This window comes from Strix aluco, chromosome 1 (genome assembly GCF_031877795.1).
Source record: "Strix aluco isolate bStrAlu1 chromosome 1, bStrAlu1.hap1, whole genome shotgun sequence".
In the NCBI taxonomy this organism is placed as follows: Eukaryota; Metazoa; Chordata; class Aves; order Strigiformes; family Strigidae; genus Strix; species Strix aluco.
In genome coordinates, this window is record NC_133931.1 from 75,707,867 (window position 1) to 75,728,193 (window position 20,327).

Consider the following 20,327-nt stretch of genomic DNA (forward strand, 5'->3'; position numbering starts at 1 on the left):
CTGCCAGAGCTACAAATTTTGGAGCTTCAGACTTTGATTTGTGCCTATATATTGTGTTAAACACTTCATGCACTGCTCTGTGTAATCCTTTCATCACCCTCCCACTTAAGCACAGTCCTGCTTTTTTCCTATAATGTGTTAACTTGTATGCTAGTGCAACGTTTCAGATCTGGTCCTCGACAGTCCCTCTAAGAAGGATAATTATGAACTATGAAAGCACAAACTCATTTTTGCACATCACAGTTTGAGCGAATAGGAATTACAATCCCTCTTTACAAATGGCAATCATGCAATATCTAGAAAGTAATAGACAAAAATAGTGAAATAAGACTACACTGGCATTTGGCAACCTGACAGCTTTTTTCTTTAACTCTTTTTGGAGGGTAATCTCAAAATATTTAAATAGTTGTTGTGATGAGTTTTTATTTAAAAATAAATAAAAGGGGGGAGGTACCTCTATCATTATTTATTCTACTCCTGTTATTCATATGGATTAGAAGCACCTCCCGCTGAGATACCATGACACAATGATGTGACAAAAAAGAGTACCAAAATAAGACTGATAACCTAATCATATAGTCTACTTCTTTTTAAGTGCACTCCCTCTGAGTGTAATAGAGTTCTTGCCCTATGTTGTGGCAGCAAGATATGTCACATTCAATATCATCTTGACAGAGAGCTAACCCCCCAATAGAAAGCGTAGTGCTTGGAAAGCAATTGCTTTACAGCCCTCAGAACTGAAACTCTTAATTTAATTGATAAAATAGGTGCATTATAAACACCAGCAGTGAAAAGTTGTATCAATATCCTCCATTTCAGTCTTGGAGGGTATAACCTGTTAGATTGTTTATACATTGGCTTTTACCAATAATGTTATAGAGATATAAGACCAAAAACCAACTAGACTTTTCAGGAGACATAATTGTTAGTTTCCATAACAGAAATAGAGTATTTAACTTATCGTAAATAAGTGCAGGATCTTTGGCAGAAGTATAGAATGTCTTATCTTTAATAACAATATTACCTTTGTAATAGAAAATAGAAAGACTTAACTCTGTAGAATATCTACCAGTGACGTTCAAAATGTTCAGAGTTTGATAAGGTTATTTCAACATCAAATGTAACATAGTGAAGTCTAGCAGTTTTTCAGGGTATTATTTTCTGTGTTAATCAGAATGGATCTGAAGGTTTTTCAGCAAAAATGTTCTTTAGAAAGGAATTTTAATTCCTTTCTTAAAAAAGAAAGAAATTTAAAGAAGTATTGCTGATTTAAAAATAAAAGTTTCAGAGACAGTTTATTTAAAAATGTTCAGCTTGTCGCTAACTATTTCCTGCTCTCTTGCCATACAAAGCATAGTATTTACCCAGTATAGAATACACTTTTCTTTTTTCTGCAGCAAAGTGTATGAAAGTCTTGGAAATACTTGGTAAAAATCAAGTTGATTTTAATAACATCAGACTCACACTTTTTTTTCTTTAATTGATGAACTATATATTTATTAATATTTATCTTTATTTACTCATAAATTTGTAATAGTAATATTATGGCCCAGTTCTCCAGGTGCTGTAATATAGACCTGATGTTTTAAGAGAATTCAGACAAAGAGAATCTATGGTCCTATGATTCTGTGAAATTTTGTAATTTAGACTACCAGAGAATCTGGCTTAGAATTAATTGACATTCTTTGTAAGCATAAGACTATGCATTAATAAAGTTAACAGTTATTTTTTGGAAAACAAGCTTTTCTGCTCTTTCACCTACCATCCACTAAATGTGGTGCTTGTCTTACTCCTTGATTTTTTGTTTGAATTCTGCATACATACAGCCGATTATTTTGGTTTTAGTATTGGCATAAGTTTAAAGTGCTATACAGGTCCTATTTGGCTCTCTTCGCTAGATAAAGTTCACAAACAAAATTAAAAATTCTAGTACTTGAGACTGATACACTAACCTATATATAGACATTGATGTCAGAATTCCATTAATAACATTATGCAGTCCTTTTTGATTTAAAAATCTGCTTATTATCACAATATTCTTCAGGAATATATTTTACTGAATATAAAATCCACTTTCAGATACATCATCTTGCTCTATGGATGAAAAATTAAATGCCACAGTCAATCTTGTCTTATTATATTTTCCATTTTAAATAGAATTGTAGTATAGATATTGAATGAGATAATAACATTTTCAGCATTGATTATCAGCTGAGACTCTAGAGATAACACTGTTGTTACCAATACTAGTAGTACAACAACTATAATTTTTGTGTGCAATACAGTACCACCAAGAAGACCAACTGATACAAAGATATGGTATTAGCAACTGCAGATCCTCAAAGTGAAAGACAAAGTGTTTTCAGTCTGAGCAAATAAGGTTGGAAATCTCCTACAGCAAGATAAATTCCAGCATCACTAATATCAAAGAATTTCACTTATCAAGTTTGGTGAAAGAACTGATGCAAATCAAGAAGGTTCAGGAGGAATGAGCATTAAACCCAGCTAAACACCAGTTCTTAGAACAGTCTATGTCATACATACAAAATGCTTATCTCATTAAATGGGCTTGGAGTACAAGAGACCCACAATCAGAAAATCATTTCAGTGTTCATTTAACTAGAAGGGTATGAGTCCACACACTAAGATTTAAGCACACATTTAAACACCTTGGTTAACCTAGATTCCAAAAACTAGGCATATAAGGGTAAGACACTGAAGGAGAAAAAAGGCATGCCTATATGAAAAGAAAATAAACAATCAAAATTTTACACAATATCTTTTGACTGTTTAGTACAAACAAGGTAGAAAACAGTGTTTCTTCTGCCATTGTGCTCTAATTTGAAAAAGACTGAGACCGTGTAACTGAGCTACATCAGACAGTTAATACTGCTTATTAAAATAAGAAAATACGGTTCTCTACCTCTGACAGTAATTATCTTCTGAAACACTCTATCCAGATCAAGTTACAGTGTAAATTTTGTTATGACTGCTACATTTACAGCGGAAGATCATAATCAAGAGAAGGGAAAGGACAAAATAAAAGGTACTGCAACGTCACTTTGATTACTCTTTTTGCAGTTAGTAAAACACTAAACATAGGCAACATAGGAGCAACTTAAGAGCAGTCAGTAAGCAGATAATGAAGCCAAACTGACTACATTTAAGCAAGGAAAATCAAAAGTAAACAAACAAACAAAAAAACCCAAACAAAAAAACCCAAACAAACAAAAAAAAAAAAAAAACCAACTTTATCTTCAACCTCTGAATTGTTAAGAGTACAAGGCCCAGTCTGTAATTTAACATGCATTGTTACTTATAATGGAGCTTGGAGAAACTAACCTTGCTGAGATCCTTCCTCCAGCATCCACAAACACTAAAAGGAAAGAGAATCACTTTCAGAAATTTCATGTGTGTTCATGGCAGTAGTGATTTTGTCCCAGATTCTTTATTCAACCTATCCATGCAACCTCAGTATTCTAAGAAAACATAATTGCTTCCTGGAATGGAAACTGATTATATTTGAGCATGTCAGTTTAATGAGAAAAAAACATACAAATGTAACATACTGTTCACTGGGTAACTACTTACTGTTACCAGGTTTAATACTGCATAGCATTGCTCTGAAGATTCATGCCTCATCTTTTGGTGAGAAATTACTTTCTAAGTATGGCACAAAAGAATAGTGCCAGTTTATAGCCATGTTTCATAAGCTACAGATTTTAGCCTAAAACTCAGCTGATGGAGTTTTATAAGGGATAAAGAATCAGCTCACATTTCTTCCTCTACTATATCTGGGAGTGGTAGAAATTAGCAGAGGATTTGGCAGACAGCTGGGGGCAAAATGGTAGCCTCTTAAGTGGCCTTACATGATTCTCCAAAGCTCATTTGTTAGAGTCATTAAGCCTATGTAAAGACATCCAGTAGTAGAATTACACCCTGCAGATGCATCTTTTGAAGCACCTTTGTTAGAAATTTGCTGTCATGGTTCAAACAGAGATACACAAATTAAATTTATTGGCATTGACCAGGTCTAAAATTAGAATTATAACCACATTCAGGGTTACATGTTGCTTATTGTTATATTATACTTGTTCTTTGGATTTGAAATAGAAACATTTTTCAGCAGGAAATGGCTCTTCAGACTGTATTGAAGTACACAGTACAGAAGTGGTTGAGGTTGACAACAGCTACCTTTGTATAATAAGTACATCTATAGTAATCAGACAGTATTTTACAATGCACATTTGCAATAACGAGGACCAAAAAAGGCCATCTCCAGCCCATAAATCCATATCAAAGCATTCAGATGCAATTTCAGTCTATTTAATGTACATTAAAATCTCTGATGTAGAATCCTGGATTTATCATCTCTTAGTGAAAAAGTACACTTAGTTTACAGCTAAAAAATAACCACTTACCCGTATTACAAAGTTAACTGGAAATCTAAAAAATCAAAGCATTTTTACACCTTTTTTCTCTTCATTTTTTCACAGCATAACTAGTAATGAACTTTAGTAAAAAAGAAAAAAATGTTATGATGATGAATTGGAGTGTAATTCAATAAACAGACTTCAGCTAAATATAGAGGCTTTCCAAATACGTTATTTTACTGTTTTTAAATGAAATACTTTCACTTTTGTCTTGAAACAATATTTGTCACTTCAAAATTGAAATTATTACAGAAGGAAAAGCTTGATGTATCTTAACGATTTTTTTTTTTTGATCAAAAGGAACGTTTCTGTCCCCAGTGAGTGAGTGTCACCTGGCTGAGGAGTATTCTTGGTACAATCCTCTCAGAACCTCCTGATGTGTTTTGCATGGCCTGTCTAAATATCAACTTGCGAGTGAGAAAAAGAAAATGTGGTTCAGCTGCTTAGTGCACTTATATTGGAGGGGGAGGAAATGAGTACTAAAGACATATTAAGTAGAACTCAGCACACTGGTGTCTTGGGCACCAAGATATGTGAATGACTGTGGAACAACTGAACTTAAGTCTCATAAAAGCTTTAATGTGACTTATTTCTAAGTTAGCTTCAATCCGTTTGATGCATGCAGAAGATACTTCCTTTTGTGACAAAGTCATAAGCAGCAGAAGATTTGACATGTCTCCAACATTAGACTGCAAATTTTGAACTGGGCATGCAAACTGGGAAATAACATTCTAAATTTTGTCTAAATCCCCCTGTAGATCTAGCATTTATCGATAAGGGTATGCAACATGTGAGAGCATCTGGTTCATTAAGTTTTTTGGTTAAGCAATATTCAGTGTAAGAGAAATTAAAAACAAACAAACAAACAAACAAACAAGAAAGTGATAAATTAAAAACACAAGCACCTGGAGGAGGAACTGTGGATCACAGGGCCCATAGTTATAAGCAGGAGAAACTAGGACGTGCTGGGGTCTAAGTTGCAGCAATAGGATAAGTTGCTGTGGATCAGAGGGACCATAAATCTGGTGCTGGGAGACAAGACAGCATGCACGTGTATGTGTGAGAGGTCTAAGTGCCAGCAATTAGAGAGACCTGGATGTTGTTTTTATTCCTCTAGTGAATTTAATTCTGTGTGAGCTTGTGTGTATGTATAATTCACTAGCAAACTTCAAGGTGGACTAGTCTTCAGGCAGGAGGAGACCTGCACCTGGAAAGACTCAAGGTCTGAACCCGTGGCTGAGTAAGGGGGCTCAGGTCTGGGTAAGGGTATTAGACAGATGTAGAGGCTATGTTAATGTTCAAGGGATCTGTGAATGCAGATGTTCTTGTGAATCTAGAGAACGAGGTCATGTGTGTTTTCACTAATGAACTTTGATCCTAATCAGCAGGAGAATAACAGGAAGAGGCTGGCTGTAAGAGCTCTGGCAGCGTTATACCTGGGCACCGCTAAAGGCATTGCTCCATCTGTGGCAGCCTGTGTGGCTGGACATGTTGGTGGCCTCTGAATGCGTGTGGTGAGAAGGGGGGAATCCCCAGGTCCTGGAGTCTGCTAAGCTCAGCAGGTCTCATCCTTATAGTTTTAGATTTAGCTTTTCTTCCTTTTTATATTTTTTTCACCTGGAAGTACCTGCATAACATCACATCATATAAAAATGTATACAGAATGGAAATTTTTCAAAAGCAAGCTGCAAATCCAAAGAAAAAACTGAAATCACTTAACACAAAATTGTTTATTGCGAGGCTTTTTAAAGCAATATTATAGATACAGGTGACAGGTCACTCTAAGTATAATTTAGCTTTTTTGAAATGCCAAATATGGTTATTTAATCTATCAATTTATTATAAATTATTCTAATTTATTTAATCTTCATTCTATCATCCAAGTAAGCAAGATTCAGAAGAAGGCTAAAGATAAAATCACTAACCAATTACTTTTGGAAATAAAAGTGGTATTTTTTAAAACTATATGAATGTTTTAGCTTCCCATTTAATCTGGGGAGACTTAAAAATCTGGTTGCCTGTGATAAATACTGAATTCTTGGACACTAACAGAGTACTCAAATGTTCAGAGCATTTAATTTATATCTTGATGAAAATCGGCAATGTGTGGCTTGTTCTGTTGTAGTTTTGGACATTTAAAAATGGAAATTAAAAGGACTAAGTCTCTCAGCTGCAGAGTACTACTTCATAAAGTTCCAGTGAATGTATTTAAATTAAAGACATTTATCAAGGAGAGTAATTTCTAGCTGATATTTTGAACACCCCATATATTAATTGCAGGGCACTAGTTCAGACATGAACTGACAATAGTTTGATTAACTTTTTGAGAAACACAGTCATTTTAAACAGTATATTAAATCAATTGTTTCATTCTGGGGAGGGACAAAATGTCATAATGAAACAATTAGGTTGTAAGTGATGAAATAAATTGATCAAGAATGAATTTGATCATAAAACCTCATCTTTCATAATATGTTGAAGAAATATTGCCAGTGGCCTTACTAATTCATAATGGGTATGGTATTAGTTTTGATTTGGGAAGGACTGTGATGTATCATATCCTTAAAATTTTACATTTCTCTAGAAAGAGAAAACAGTTTGCATTGCTTAATGTTCCCTTGGGATTGTGCCTAGCATATTTAGAGTAATATAATTTATTTACTTGATTAATTTAGTCAAACAAGGCAGCTTCAATTTTTCAAAAAAGGTTGGGTTTTCATACTCATTAAACTCAAGTGTCAGTCAATCATTTCAGAAAGGACACTTTAAATTATAACTCTCTGATCTTGTAAGGTACCAACTGGCATTCAAGGGTATGTATTAGACTAACAAGTCTGTATGTAGGTTGAATTCAGTACCGTGACTTTTATGAACCAGTCTGTGGTGTTCAAGTTCAGGTTGGATTGGGATTTGAGAAACTCAGTCTAGTGAAATATGTCCCTGCCAATGGCAGGGAGGTTGGACTAGCTGACCTCTAAAGGTTCCTTCCAAGTCAAACTGTTCTATGAGTCTATGAGCGTATGGTAAAGCTGGAGCTCCAGCTTCAAATGCCACCTCTGCCTCTAGACATTAAGTCCTAGAGTCCTTCCTGGTCCTGAAGAATCAGTGTCAAAATACAAATCATGTCAGTATGTTGTAGATATGCTATGGCATACAATAGATCCTTGAAGAACAGCCTTGTCTTTCTCCTGTAGTTTCTGTCTAAGCTAGCCTCCCTAGATACCATATAGAAGTAGCAGTTTTAAAGTAGTAATAGTTTAGAAGAAACAAATCTGGGAATGAAAAAGAGAATCTTACTTTCCATATTTGTTCTGAACAGTTAGTTACTTAATAGTAATAAGTGGCATTCACCCAGTTGTCTGTTGACTAAAGCAGAATCAAAACAAAGCCATTTATATCCACTAATAAGCAATATCATAGTTTACTTTACATAGTTTACTTTACATAGTAGCCTTACTGCACTTGTAGTTTTCATCCAAATATCTCAAATGTCTGTATGAACAGTTACATTTAGATGCAGTGTTACCTGTATCTTTTCTAAGTTTAGAGCTTACAAGAGGAAAATTAAATAGGTTAACCAATACTTGACAAAATTCCTCCATTAGATGTGATGCCAGTGCCATTGTGTAGTATTTAGAGTACAAGGACTCCTACTAAATCAATTCAAGGTTCCTGGCACTGAGCTGATGGACTCATGTTACCCCAGAGTAATGTGAAATAATGAGAAGTCCAAATAATATTATGTTTCTTTTATATCCCAGATTAAGGAGGACTACAGAAATTAGAGAACTATAAGAAGAAATGGGAGACAAAATTTGGATTTTAATAAGAGATGCTGAACACAGTCCAAATGTGAATTTAGGGGCTATATTCAAACATTTTGTGGCACCAGTTAGTTCAATAGGAGTCTGAACCTGCCTGGCTCCCATCTCAAAGATGGTCTTGAATGTGCAAAAGGATAGAAGCACATGATTCCCAGACATTCATAACCCTGTATCTTTCTTGTTACTGTTATCAGACATTAATGAGTGACCAAAGAGAAACCAAAGTGTCCCACTGGAAATACACGCTCCCACAACCGTACCAGACGAACAGAAGTCAGGAACTTGTGGAGGTACCCTATTTCATTTATGAAAGACTGAGGACAGAATTGGCATAGAATTAGAAAGGTTATCAAGCCTCATACCCTACAGTCGACAGTGACCATGTTATACAATCATTTTCATAAACTGACCAAGTTCCATCTTCAAAATATGTTTTTTTTTCTATCACACATTCCTCCTGGAAAACTGTTCCCCACTCTGAATATCTTTTTGCCCAAATAAAAACAAAGAACATTTAATAAACAGTTTCTCAGGTAAATTTAACATCACATTTTTTGTGCCTTTCAAGATTTTGTCTAATTAATCAGAGTTAACTTTCCTTGAAAATTTAAATGCTGAGAGTTAAGTTTAAGACCATTTAAGTGCATGCCCATTTGTATTTTAATGTTTTATATCTATAAATACCACTTCTCAGGTTAGGACTAGCATCTCATATATATTGGTCATCACCTTCCACTGGAATCCACCACTTTAAGCTACAGCCCTATATCACATTTCCCTTCATCACACCAAGTAATGTAATGTGATTTGTAGATTTCCATGCAATATATAACACATTAGAGTTCTCTCAAAGAGCTGAAGGAAGGAAATATCTGAAACACATCCATAAAAAGAATTCACTTTTCTAGTTGACTGAGAACAAAAACTATTTTAAAGCTTTCATAATTCTGGAAGACTTAAATTATCTAGAACTGAAGCAGTTGTTACTACAGAAATTGTTCACAATAAGAAGAGATCAGTAAGTTTGTAACACTGTTTGCAGAGGTGTTTCTGCTGAGCAAAGAGCAGCTTAATAAATGTAACTAATAACATTTCATGTACTGCTAGTCAATTTTGCATCTTCTCTTCTAATAGTCAGTCCATAAGCTAAATTATATTTATGAGTATGAATCTTTGCCTTCTAACTGCTGTTACAGAAAATCACATCAATTATACAATCTACAATGAGCTTGGTGAAGAAGAAAGTCTAAACAATTCTTATTGGTACATATTTATATTGCACTCTCTAATCAAATGTAGCTGGCGGTACCATTAATTTACTTCAAGAACAGAAAGTGATCATGTTACTTAAAGACAACTAGTGATGGGATTTCATTTCAATGCTAACAGCCTCAGATATCTTACAGAGATAAAAGGCAGGTAATACAAAATCCTAAAAGGGAAATAAACCAATTCATTTTATTACAGAAGAGGAAAAAAATAGGTTTTGTAACATGCAAACATCTTCCAAAAACATCCAGAATAGACCAGGAGCTGAAAATGGACCACCATTCATCAGTACAGAGGCAGGTTCTCCCCTCATGCAGTGTGGCACCATGTGATATGGAGAAGCTGTAGCTCACTGGTGGAAAATCTGTCCACTTCTTACATGAATAGCACCAAATATACCTAGCTCTCAGCAATATGGTTTAGCACCAGAATATCAATATGTCCTTGGGACATGCTGCTGACACAGCAATCCTAGGAAGCCTTTGTCAGCTGGGCATAACAAGAACTTTCTAAACAAAAGTCCTTGGTATTTTAAACTTTTGAAGCTCTCAGGCAGCCTGTTCATATTCCCTTAAATTGTTTCACAACCATCTCTGTTCTTCATTTACTATCACAGATTTGTAGACTTAGAAATTACTTTTCCTAATCAGCTGCTGATACTTACGTGCTATTGTCCCAGCTCTAGCATTTAAGACAATTAGGGCTATTTGGCAGACCAGTTCTGGTGACAATGTGCTTCATTATCATGAAAGCAATGATGATGTCATGAGCGTTGAATATGAACATTAGTGAAAGAATCAGACAAAACATAGAGATATTTAATCAGCAATGAGGAGCAAAGTAATTCAGAAAAAGATACAATATCTTCAAATGAGGCTTAGAAATTGCATTTTATTTTCTAAAAAGTATACTGGAGTGCAGAATTACCCATTAAATACAAACCCAAGGGACACATTCCCCGCAGTTGATCTGCACAGACAAGCAAAAAGAGTGTGGTCTGACAATGAATTTCTAATCAGTGACCTGACAGTTTGTTTCTTACTTGTCACAGATGTTTTGTGTAACATTTTCTGCATATTGAAGATCAGCTGTGTCTGTGATTTTGCATATATTACTTAAAAAAATGTTTTGTCTACTGCACTTAAGAATAGAACTTCTGAAGGAGTGAAGTGCAGCAGGGAAACTGAATATGTATACGCTTTGTCTTGCAAAAGGTCTTTTCCTACATTACTGATTAGCAATAAACCAAATCTCTTTTACACAACCAGCTTTTACTCTTCTATGACACCATTTCAGTCAGGAGAATAAAGCTAAAACTTCTAACTGAAGTGAGCTGGTCCTCATTCTTGGTTTGGCAAGGAAACCTCTATGGGTTTACATAACACCAATCCAGACCTGTTGGTTCCTGTTAAGCCTGAAATATTAAAAATCCTCCCAGCACACTTTCTAAAGAATATACCTGTCCCTATGAAACTACAGAGCACATTATGAGTAAAGAATCACCAGAAATAATTAGGTTGCACTGTGAACCATCCATCTGAGCTCATCCTGCACTGCTGCCTCAGTCTGAGACAAATTATCCAGTTCCAGATCCTAAAAAGAGCCTGTGCCCAAAAGTGACATTTTTTGTTAGGCCATGCTGTTTGTGTGAAAAGAAAAATATGTCCCTTCTCCCTACAAACTATATATCTCTTCATTTTTTTTATACCTCCATGGGTACAATACTACCTCTATTATATAGTTTTTCAAACACAGCATTACATTCACAGTGATGATTAATTAACCAGTTGTTTCTTTCAGTGAATAAATGTAATCATTAGAGTATAGTGCCATCTGCAAAAATCCAGGCTGATCCTCAGAGAGCCTGAAGCCTATCTTTCTTTTGCTAGAGAAGTTCCCTAAGCTTTTAAATTTCTTCTATTGAAAATAAACATGATAATGTTTTTGTATTCATGCCTATTTAATGCTTATATCCCATTACAAGTCATGGACGTTTTTTGCTCTATCTTGTAAGACAACATCAGGCAGGTGTACTGAATGTACTAGTCGATACTTTAACAGAAGAGTGGCAAAACTAAGTTGATATATAGAAGAAACAGGTTTAAGTACCTCTTCCAGCCTTATCTGATACCTTCTGGGTGAGTGCAAATTATTCAACAGATTATTTTCTATTGGTGAAAAGATTTCTCTTCCATTTTTTGAAAGATCACTAAACCTTAGGGTGATATTTATCAGTTCCAGGGAGAAATGGGAATCCCAAACAGTCTTGATTTAATTGTTCTAGGTCCTGTAAAGGCAAAGACCACTATTGCCCTTGGATTCCCAGTTCTTACTGCTTCATACTAAGCAATTCCCTGCACTTCTTACTAGTTTTTGTAAAACTTATTATCTAGCCATAAAAAATCCAGAAAAAGAAAAGGAAGCCATAAGAGAAGGAGAATCAGTAAGCATAAATTCAAACTAACAGGAGCCTGATTGGAGTCTCTGTCCTGCAAGGAGTAGTTTTAGCATATACTGCAATAGTGAAAGGCCATTTAACCTGAAAATCTATTTACTTTAAGTGTATTTGCATTATATGCTCAGCTGACTCAATGCACTCAGGGTTTCTCCAACTGTATTTCAAAAGTAAACGGCAATAGTGAGTTGCATAGTATGGAGTTTTACAGTTTTGAAGGTCTATATTTCAAAAATGGGACTAGCTTCATGTGAGACAGGTACAGTGGTTTCTTCATCCTGTCCCTATTTCAGAAATGATTGAGATGCTTAAAAACACAAGATGAATTGTTACAAATTATTGCCCAATATTTTAAAGTAAGCTGAAATTGTTTTTAATTTACCTTCACATGCAATTGCAGTATCCCAAGGAATTTATATCTGCTTTTGAACCAGATCCTCTATTCCACCTTGTAAGCTATCATCTGTCACTTTATTCTCAATATGTATGTGGCATTTGGGCCACACCTCTATATCTGTGTTACTTGTGTTAGTTGTGTTAAGAGCTCACTATGGAACCTTGACCAAGTGGTGCAGAAAGTTGGTGGCCTTTATGCTAATGCCCACGCTCTTCAAGGTAGATCCTATTCATACTCAATATCGCAAGACTGTTCCATGGAGTGAGCCCTGTCCTCTCATTCTTTTTATTTAGGTTTCCATTAGCCCTGACAGTATGAATCTACACTTCCAGCTCAGCTGGGAAGGCATAATCCTTGTTAAGATATTTTTAGAGAATTGCAACAAGCAAAAGAATCCAAATTCATCATCAATCACAGTAATACTGTATTTGGAACTTGCATCAGTCAAAGAAAATCCTCTGGTCTAGTCTGAGTTTCTCTGCCTTGAAACTGGATCATAACTGGAGCAGAACTTAGATTGAAGTAACATATAATGAGGACAACTGGAGGACCAAGACCACAACCTAGCTGATAAAGAGAAACAGCCTGATAGAAGTGGTTCTCCCAGATGTTGTTCTCCCTGATCTGTTGATGTGTGATTTGCTTTTGTCGAAGTGAAAGGTATTGCCCTTTGTAGCTGTTTATTTTTTATTTTGTTTGGTCTTTTCTCAAATCTTCCTTAAATGCCTCTGTTACTTCTAATTATATTTTCTTTCTCAGATATAATGCTTATTCTGAGGTTTTCTACTTAATTTGAGTACACTTAACATCAGCTCTTTAGAGACCATACTTACTTAAATATAGTCAATTTAGTCTTTTAAAAGTTTTCTTCACTAGAATGTGACTGGACTTTATTTATAAGAAATGTGTGAATGTAATGCAAATTTCCTAACTCAGAGCAATGCAGTTATAGCATTCTAAAAGGGTGATCTCAAGCAGCTGCAATTGTGTTATTGACTTATTCCTCTCCCATCTTTGTTACAGGCAGATGCCTCAGAGGCAGCCTAGGGACAGTCTGTGTAAGCATGTTTGACAGCAGACTGACCTGCCAGGCATGCAGTGCCCTACATATTCTGGAGGCAGTGCCCTAGTAGTGCCTGGGTCCCATTCTGCAGTTGTTGTTTGCAAAGCAAGCACATCTCCTCTTGAGGGGCTCCTTCCCAGACAGTCTAGGCATAGGCAGCAGCATCCAAAATATAGCTGGCTTCACCCATGTCTTTGAAAAATAATTAAGGTAGAAGAATTCTGCAAGTAAAGAACCAGATGTGGTCTTAGGAAACAATCTTTGTGAACATCAATCCTTTAAAAGACCTGTCTCCTAATTTTTGCCATTTTTTACAATAAATATGTGTATTTAAGACTTTTTTAGATGTATTTAAATCTACTTTCAATTACTGTGTGTCATTCAGAATGGTTCTCATACCCAAACAATACACTTACACATTTTACAGCCATCTCAATAAATGAATAGAAATATACTTTAAGCTATAAATAAGAAGCTGATACAATTGTTAAATAACTTGGTAGAGGAATGCCATTATTTCTGCCAGTTTTCTTACATGTATAGGAAGACAGAATCTACCACTCTTATCTGTGAGAAAAAAAACTTCTCCCAGTGGCAATTCCATTTGTTTTAACAGTATATGCAAATTAAGTTACTTACTGCATTACATATCAAATATCGATAAATGATATAGAAGCATCCAATATATCCTTGGATATATCAAAATATGTATCAGTTTTTGAAGGGAAGTCCATTTGGTGATGCATAGGATTGGCAATGTGATCAGCAAGGACAGATATCCTTTCAATTTAAATTAAGGGTTAAATAGGATCAGTCTGAGGCACTTTGGACTCACTCAGTTGAGGTCCTTGATCTATAAGCAATAAGATTTATTTCAGAATCATATCAAACTCCATCTTAAAAGGTATCAAAATGTTATTTTTTAAGGTTTTACCAGGACCTCACTGCTCAGATAAATCTTTAAATCCAGATTAAATATACCCATCTCCAGCTGCTTTTCTCAAGTAAACCCCAGCCTTTCTTAAATAAATGCTTACAAAATAAGTCTATGTAAAATTTATTAATAGGACATATTGAATATTAGATTATGCTGTGATAAATTGTATGGTGCCATATAAATACTGTCAATACATCACATGATCTCACAGTATGCCATACTAACATCATTGCTACTTTATATGTCATGATTACTGTGACAGAAAATCTTTTAAATATAATCAAAATGAAAAAAATTAAACCAGCATATTTTTAAAGAATAAATATATCTGAAAAGGAAAACTGTAAGACATTCTAGTCCAAAATAATTTTCTGAAGGAAATTCCAAATATGTAATTTTGTTCTGACTTGGTATGAAAGTAAGTTCTGAACTGTTGAGTAGAAAATATGATTTTCAAAGACTTCTGAAGGAGAATATTTAATCTTATTTTTCTTTTTTCTCTCTAGCAAAGAAAGGCTTAAGAATTTACAATGTCAGGGTTGCAGTGGAAGCAGTGACATGACTCAGTTACATTTTTCATGAGCAAGAGGGATATAGCTTTAGAGTAAGACAAAGGCCTTAATGTCCTCAGTCAAATTATTTTGTTGTTAGACCATAAACAAAACGTATGCTCAGCTGAAACAGAATAATTGATTCTAGACATAGTCAACATACATCTCACAAAGGATTATTTAAAAATGAATCAGGCAAAAATGCAAAACATTTTTTGAAGTTGGTAAGCTCGCTTTTGAAGTAATCCTTGCAGATCAGTAACTCAAAAATTCAGTATTTTAACACAGTTCACTGTAAAAGCATGTTCCTAAACCTCATCACTGAAAACTGTCACTGAATGCCTTGGGTCAAAGAAAAAAGTGATAAAAGCAGAACAATGGAACAAGTAATAAACTCCTTGCTTAATATAGTCAGAGAACAAAGTCTTCAACAATAAAGAAAATCCCTGTAAGATAGCAGAAAAAAACATAGCACCTTAACACTAACCAGTGTATCTGAACAGAACTATGATCAATAAAATTTGTGTCAAGCTGAAGCAAAACACAAAGTCCTAATGAATGGCTATGAAACAGAAGTATTTAGAGAGTGTACTTATTTTTTACACACTTTTCTGTGAGTTAGAAAACTCTTTTCATGTTAAAATACAGCTATGGTTTTTATACTACTTCAGAAAAAACTAATTTGAGCTTTGCCAGCAAGTTACTGTGCAAAGAGTATTACTGAAAATCAGTAACTGATTTTGTAGTTAGCATGTTTTGATCATAGTCTTAAAGGTAGTCCTGGATTTTCAATCACTTCTGTTTTTTTAAACACAAGTGATTCAAAACTTTTAAATACAAGTATTTCAAACACACGTATATTTAAAAGGAGATTTAGGAATGTACTTTTCAGTTGCACAGAAAGTTTGGACCAGATGATCCTTGAGGTCCCTTCCAACCTGGTATGCTATGACACTATTATCCAATTCGTTCCCAAGGTCCTGACTGAGCAGGGTTTTTAAGCACCTGCCAGTGGGACCAGCTTAAAATAAGTACATTCTTAAATACCTTGCTGAACTAAGTTTTCAATTACTACACATTAGTAAACATTAGCAAATCAGCTGCTATACTTTATTATAGAGCTGATCCCTTTCAGTTTTGGGACAAAGTGATTTTTTTGGGTCCAGCTGTGGTGCTATACTGGGTCCAGCTAAGTAACCTGAAGTGCTAAGGCTTGGACAACAGGCCCAAGCCAGAGTTGACCTATAGATGAATCCTGTATATTTTATAACTGATAACCATTCTGCTAGTAGGTATTGTACTAAGTTATAACAACCCACTTATGCTGATGCAAAAAGTGCTAAAGCATTGAAATACTGAAGCCCGAACAGCAGGCCCCAAGCCGAAGCTGCTAACTTAGCATGTAGTCATTAACAAAGTATGTAAGCTCACTACTGAAAGATGCAGCCTAGAATATAATCAGTAGTGAGGACAAAATGCTGAGAGAATGTGTCCAACTTCCCTTGTTTAGCCTTGTTCAAGGCTGAGAACCCAAGTATTTGGCCTTGTTAGAAACTCTCTTGGTCTCCCCCTCCCCGAGCCCTGGCCACGCTTTGGGTGGAATCCAACAAGAGAATGAAACCAGAAATTTTCTGCTCAAAACAAAGGTGACAGCTATTCTGGCTTGCCGATCTCTAGTATATAAGGCTGGACCCGCTCACAGTGACTTTGGAAGCCTCACCTATGGGTGGACGCACCGCGTAGGATTTCCCACTTGCCGGGACAAGCTCTCCACATCCTCGCTGTAACCGGGGCTCCCCAGCGTCTGTGGATCTGGATGATGGTAACGTATGCAAGTGGTGATGGATCTTTCTTAATCACTGTTCTCTCTCTCGTGTAGTAATGATTTGATGCATTACCTTGTATTTTTCTATTTGTTGCTTTAGGTGTATTATTGCCTTTTCTTACTGCATGTTTTCTGTATTACTCTGTTACATTATTTGGTTATCACCAGTAAAATACATCTACTCTTTTCACTCTCGTGTCTGAGTTTAATTGGTATCCTTAATCAGCAAAACAGTAACCTCAACGTGAGACTAAGGCCTGAGCAGGCATTGAAGAGCCATTTTTCAGGGCACACCAGCCTGGTACCTCTGTTAAGGGGAGGTAGATAGTCATTCGCATCCTTGACTTACAATCTGTGCTTTAGTAGTGCAACTATTTCTTCCTCTCGCTGCAGCTTTACCACAAGATGACATTATAATCATATGTGGAAGGAGAGTGCCTGCTCCTTTAAGGGTGTCTGGTCAAGGAGGGTTCAGTGCAAGGAGGGACAATAATAAAGGAAGGAAGCCATACGCAAGAACATGCAGGGACACAGACCTGACAGACAAATGGTAAGGGAGGGAGTGATAAGACCCAAACCTGATCAGTAACACTAATTGATGAGGGCATGTAAGAGTGTGAGAAAGTTTATTCCAGTGAGTTTATCCGATCAGGGAACGTGTCAGTTGGGAAACTAAGGGGAAAAGGGAGAGACCAGAAACAAAATACACAGAGACACAGACCTGACAAAACTAACAAGGAGAAAACAACAAGAAACGAACCTCAGTCACTCTAATTGATGGGCTATCAAGGCAGCCACCTCTTCCATCAAGATCAACCTGGACTTTGTAATGATAAGACTGTAAACCAGGGGAGACCTGGACTGGGAGGGTTGGGGGAATGGATGGAGCTGTACAGATCCATGGGGGATGGGTAGGGGGAGGTGGAGGTGGAGCAGGGGGGAACAAAGTGAAGAGCAGACAGAAAAGGGTCAGTATACTTCTCTGGCTAAGCCCTGTGTCTAATCACTGTAGTCTGTCCTATCATCTTACTGACTCTTTTCTCAATTACCTCTCTGCCTGATCTCACTCTCTATCCCACATGTATGTGTGCTGCAAGGACTAAGTGCCAGCTGCTGGTGAGACCTGTATGTGTGTGAGTAAAAACTGATGGCAGCTACTGAAGTCAGAGCAGGGGTGTGGGCACCCCTGGCCCAAAAACCAGCTACTGGGGAGGACCGGCAGGAGTGAGGCAAGTGAGGGTCTTGGTGCCGATGGCTGGAGTGTGACCATAGGTCACAGCCCATGTGCTGGCTGCTCAGGGGTGACTGTCTGCTTCTTCCCCAGTCCTGGTGTGTGGGGGGTGTGCACCTGTATTTGCTGGCAAACTTGAAGCTGGACCAGCTGGTGAGTAGGGGGGCATCAGATCCAGGACAGGGTATCAGACAGGTAGGGGGTCCATGCTGGTACACCCAGGGGACTTGTGAATGTGGAGTGCAAGAGGGACAAGTGTGAGAGTGTTTACTAGTAAGACTCAAGATGGACCACTTGGCGACTGGTGACCTGTGGGGCGGGTAAGGGGACCAGGAGCTGGGTAGGGGAGCAGGGCACATAGAAGGGCAGTGCCAGTGCTTGGGGGATCCACAAACATGTGTGTGTGCTTGAGAACACGGAGGGTGCTGTGCGTGTGTCTGCACTAGTAACCTGTCTCTGTCAGCCCAAGAGGAGGAGGACGTGGCTGTCCATTCTTGTGTTTTATGTGAGTCCTGTATGTAGGCTGGAGGAAGTGACCATCCTCCTAACATCCCTTAACAGACATCAACTTCTGTTGTCAGATCTATGCAAGCATGCCAGTGTGGTGAGCTGAGAGCCACCAGCGGACCCTGACACACAGGCAGCTTCAGTCTGTGAAGGCAGATCTCAAGCTCTTCTACCATTTGTGATAAGCCCACAGACTTATTTATGTCCTCACCAGTCTCCACAGGCAGAAAAAAATGTGTCATCAGATAATTATGATTTTCTCAGCATCACCTCCTGCAGAGCAAAACCAGACACCTAATCTGAAATGAGGAATTAAGCTCCTAGCTCTTAGGTGTTAGACTATATCATAATGTTATCCATTAGAGTAAGATTCTCACACTTCTCCTGCTGGTCATACCTATATAATTTCTTCATAAGTGAGCATTCTAATGATTACTTAGCATTTTAAGTGCCTGCACTTTTTCAGTTAGTAACTTCATATCTTGAGCAGATTGCTTGTATTTTACTGTAATTAAGGGGGCTAACACCTACCTAACACAGCAAACCATGAAATTATTAAACAAGTGGTATCTTATTACAGAATAACAGATTAAAAGTATGCCAAATTAGGAATAATTATTAAGTTATTCATTCTGCTTTTTAAAAACTGCATGAATAATTAATTGGTGAAAATGTCACATCACATAAATGATGCTATTGTTCTGGTACTTATTCTCTTCTGCTCTTTCTGAAGGTGCACATCACATATTTGCACACTGTTATTTCTAAAGGCTTTAGGATTAATAAAAAGCATAAAAAGGGAGACTTTTTATAGTAAGGTTAGACTTGTTAATGTATCCAGCTCCAAGGTTTCCCTGACAGAAAAGAAAACATTCATGCCTGCATAGAGAATGTAACATATTTCTACTATTTGAACTTACTGGCACAACAGTAAAATTGACAGAGAGAATAAAATGAATAATCTTTTTATAGTGATCCCTCACAGCAACAGAAAGGATGTTAAGAGTATTGTATGTGAAATTTGCAAATGTACATGTAAGAGGGCTGTGTTTGTTTCTGCACTAAGGAAAATTCTCTGGACTTTCTCAGAGTATTTGGATTCTTCTTATAATGTGAGTCTTTGATCTTTGACACCCAAATGGATGTTCAATATTTATATGAGTTATGGACAGGAAGGAAGAAAAGTAAATATATTTTAAAAGTTCTTTTTTAATTCAAGTCAAAGAGCTGGGAAGAAAAAAGATCAGACATAAGGACACGTTCATACTAGTACTGTGCTGAATAAATACTCCAATCTCTAAGCATACTTTTCTTGGACCCGATCCACACTCTGTTGTATTAAAGGAGACACAGTTAACTTCAATCAAATTTATACACATTTATATGATGTCAGATTACATTTTAGCTTTAAATAAACCTATGGTGATGCAAGGCTAATAGTCATCACAGGTTATGTTTTTTGTCACAGAACTGTCAGAAGAAAGGTGGAATTACTGATGTCTAAATAAGAGATATTCAGGGATTCTGATGCTTGGGAAGAATAGGAGGCAGCTGAAATAATTGTCATTGATGGATGGTTCTGCTGGAACAGTCATTAGTGGAATCAGAAGTGGCACTGGCATTTAGTTTGTCATCATTAGGTTTTTAAAACAACAACTTAATAAAATAAATTTGGATTATCTTCTATTTAACACCATCAGCAAACTGAGCAAAGTATCTTTATATCCACTTGTAATCATATTTTCAAAGTTGCCTTCATGGCCTTTTCCTTTTACACACCAAGTTTAGCTGCTACAATACTGAATTCTAGAAAAAATAAAAGAAAAATTCTGTGG